Source organism: Oncorhynchus masou, chromosome 10 (assembly GCF_036934945.1).
Source record: "Oncorhynchus masou masou isolate Uvic2021 chromosome 10, UVic_Omas_1.1, whole genome shotgun sequence".
Lineage (NCBI taxonomy): Eukaryota > Metazoa > Chordata > Actinopteri > Salmoniformes > Salmonidae > Oncorhynchus > Oncorhynchus masou.
In genome coordinates, this window is record NC_088221.1 from 11,228,106 (window position 1) to 11,232,229 (window position 4,124).

The 4,124-nt window shown below is 42.7% G+C and overlaps 1 long non-coding RNA gene across 1 annotated transcript; it reads left to right on the forward strand.

Moving 5' to 3' along the window:
• The first annotated feature begins 240 nt into the window (after positions 1–240).
• LOC135546919 (uncharacterized) lies at positions 241–1,670 on the forward strand. The gene is made up of 4 exons (XR_010456639.1): positions 241–284; positions 353–526; positions 604–1,292; positions 1,574–1,670. It is a non-coding gene; the product is annotated as an uncharacterized LOC135546919 (long non-coding RNA).
• Positions 1,671–4,124: the final 2,454 nt, after the last annotated feature.

Consider the following 4,124-nt stretch of genomic DNA (forward strand, 5'->3'; position numbering starts at 1 on the left):
AAGGCATACTGTAGGCCTGGCATGTCTTGTCTACTAGCTTCAATATGAATCCGATTAAATGTGATAGGGTGAAGGCCCCAGTGCAGCAGCAACAGCACATGATGGAGACGATGATGAGGAGGAGACCATCTCTCTGGATTCCAGAAGGCATGAGGTATCATGTTAAGACTGTGAAAGTACTATTTACTCTACAATGGTGAGGAGTCCTCATCAAAAATCAAAAAATCTAATTTATTTTACAGGACCCAGATGCTATACAGTGGGAAAACCAGCCTGGCAACATAGTGCGTATTAATAAAAGGACACCACATCCTGCCAAATTCCAGCTGCGCTAATTGTATTGTGTTCACAGAGCTCACAAGCTATCAGAAAGTTGTATGGCAACCACCTCCGGCGCCAAATAGAACTGGCAGACATAGACATTCAGTACAAGAAGAAAAAGATGGAAAATCTTGCACTGGAGTCCGAAATAAAAAAGAGGACAATTAGGAAACTGGACCTTGAAATAAAAAAACTTGAGAGGGAGGTGAGATATGCCTTCAATGTACACTGTATGCTAACTGTAACACAAATGTATTAGTCATTATTTTTTTCCTCCCCCAGCTCCAAGAAGATGACACAGCTCAAAATAAAAATTAGGTATATTCTCGTAAAGTCAAGTGAGCCATGACATATGAGCTCTTATTGTGAGCACACAGGACGGTGGCATCTTTCTAAGGTTTTTTTTATTTTCCCAGCAATCAGTACAACCAAGTCATCGTTATAAGGCATCGCCCTCTTTTGCCCACCCCCCCAGCACCAGGTGTGGCCACTAGCCTATATGAAGGCCCAAAATTGTGTGTTCCTTTCTGCTCTGACAATGGCATGCCCATTCGTGCGAGATGTGGTGGATGAAGAAGCACTTGTGCTGAGGAGAGCCTTCAGGCGAGAAAGGGTCTTCAGGGACCGGTTGGACCCACTGGCCTTCCCTGATGACCATCTATATGAAAGATACCTGATGCCATCTGCAGAAAACCTGTATCTATGCAGACTACTGGGTCCCAGGATTAAGCACCGCACTGCACGGAGCCATGCACTGAGTGTGGAGCAAATGGTTTGTGTGGCCTTGCGCTTTTTTGCTAGTGGAGCCTTCCTGTACTCAGTGGGGGATGCAGAACAGCTGAACAAGGCCACAATTTGCCGCACAATAAGGAGTGTGTGTCTGGCTATCAAAGCATTAGCAGATGTCTTCATCTCCTTCCCTGGCCACAGAAGACTCTGTGACATCAAAGAGGAGTTCTATAGGATTGCAGGTAAGAGGATCTACAAATTACAGGACAACTGTTAACACATAGTAGGATACTCATTACTTTGTGTGACAGGTTTCCCCAATGTCATTGGTGCAGTGGACTGCACACACATAAGGATAAAAGCCCCCTCAGGTGCCCATGAGGCCGATTTTGTGAATAGGAAATCCTTTCACAGCATTAATGTTCAGGTGAACATAACTTTTTGATATTGTCCATTGACGAACACTCTGCATTGCCAGTGATGTGCATTGATTGGTGTAATATTCCTCATCTTATGATTTCAGATGGTCTGCAATGCTGACTGTGTGATCAGCAATGTTGTGGCAAAATGGCCTGGCTCAGTCCATGACTCCAGAATCTTTCGGGCCTCTGAAATCTATCAGTGCCTATCACAAGGTAAGCCACACAACCCCTATTTATAACCATCATGGCTGTGTCAAGAATATCACTGTGTTTATGAGGTAGTAATGATGAGATTTTGTGTTGACAGGTGAATTCTCTGGTGTGTTGCTGGGAGACAGGGGGTATGGCTGCCAGCCTTTTCTCCTGACACCTTTCACAGACCCCCAGGAAGCACAGCAGGCCTACAACCATGCCCATGCCAGGACCAGGGCCAGAGTTGAAATGACCTTTGGCCTCCTGAAGGCACGCTTTCACTGCCTTCACAAATTAAGGGTCAGCCCTGTTAGGGCATGTGATATTACTGTGGCTTGTGCTGTCCTCCACAATGTGGCCTGCCTGAGGAAGGAGAGGGCCCCCAGAGTGCCACCAGCCATGGACTGGGACAATCCGGCAATCTTCCCTGATGACGACAATGGTCGGCTGCTGAGGGACCAATATGTGTTGAATTATTTTAGTTAGTATGTGTGCTTTCAATTTTGGTTAAATATGTCCTGCGGTGGCAGAGGAATTTGGGTTTTTTTGGGTTCGTTTTTTGACGAATTTGGCCTCTTATGACGTTTGTGCGGTATACTGTGTGTAATACAAGGCTGCAGGGAGGCTACTGCATCCATTCATTTGTCTGTTCAGTTGATGTGTATGGATTTGTCCTGCATTTATTTTAGTGTGCAGACATGCAGGGTGTGTTATACACATTCAAAGGTCTGTATATGTATCATTTTGTATAATATGCTTGGATTCTGTGCTTTCCATCTTGTAGAGTCACTGTGACTTCAGTTTCGAAAGGAGCTGATGGTTTACCTGCTTTGTTTTGTCCTTATTCAATAAAGGAACATAATGTTACACATTGTGTTTTTATATTCATATGGAATGTGTATTTGTTTATATGACAGAGTACTAGGGCCACACTGACGAAAAAGGATAAAGTCATACATTTATGAGGCTGGTTCTTTCTGCAGAAAAGCTACATATTGTTTTTACAGTTTTGATGCTTATGACAATGTGATACTTAATATTCTGGCACATCAGCATGTCTTTGTTTATGAAACCATACTGAAGTACAATTTCACGAAATGCCCCACATCTGTCATTTTAACAACTGTCCTCCTTTAAAACAACTGGTTACAATATTATGACTTGTGTTTTTTTCCCCTCTGTGGCCCTAATATTCTATCATTTTATATATAGCCTTATAGTCTATGGGAAACTGTAAATTATCTAATGATAGCAACATCATCTACAAATCATTTTTTATCCAAAATCATTGAAATTAATGATCACAAACGTTTAAATAATAACAGTGGGTCTAGTTATATGTGATAACAATGTATAGTGAACAGTGAAATAACTATTGGTTTCCATTTGTGGTGACTGCTGACTGACATTAGGGATGAGATTAAATAGATCCTGGAATTTAGCCTGGTCTGGAGCAGGCTAGCTCCACAGAATAAATCTCCATGGTAATTTATACCATAACATATCCTCCTGCCCCCTATCCATCTTTAGTGCAACCGGATTACGGATCAATTGAGCCAGGATCACCAAGATATCCTGGCTTAATCCCTTATCCTAGTTTTGTGCAACAGGCCCCTGGCCTAACCAAATATATAACGAAAACACAAAATACAATGACCAAGGCGTGACAGCATGAGCTCTTGAGTTGGGAAAATCTTGTGCAATACACCGACGCATGTCTTGTATTCAAGATCCTTAATGGCCTGGCTCCCCCTCCACTCAATATTTTTGTTAAACAGAAAACCCAGACATATGGCAGCAGATCCACAAGGTCTGCCATGAGAGGTGACTGTATAGTTCCCCTAAGGAAAAGCACCTTTAGTAAATCTGCATTCTCTGTGAGAGCTTCCCATGTCTGGAATACATTGCCATCAGACACACATAACTGCACCACATATCACACTTTCACAAAATGCTTGAAGACATGGCTAAAGGTCAATCAGATTTGTGAACATGGTCCCTAGCTGTGTGTTGCCGCTTTCCATGTTGTCTGTTGTCTGTAGATTGTGAGGTGTGGAAACACTTTGTTGCTTTTATGAATTTTGTCTTGCTGCTTTTTGCTCTATGTTGCTCTGTCTGTATGCTACGTCTTGCTTGTCCTATGTTGCTATGTCTTGCTTGTTCTATGTTGCTATTGTCTATATTGTAATTGTTTTTAATAACCTGCCCAGGGACTGCGGTTGAAAATTAGCCGGCTGGCTAAAACCGGCACTTTTACTGAAACGTTGATTAATGTGCACTGTCCCTGTAAAAATAAAAATAAACTCAAACTCAGAACAACCTGGGCGGCCTGCTGTAGTGTAGGCATCCAAGCCAGTTGATGGCGCCACGCTGCTTTTGTATCCTCTCTAATAGACTGCTGTTTCTTTAGTGGGATAAACACTTTTTGGAGTGACCTTTGTCGACTTTGTATGATGACTT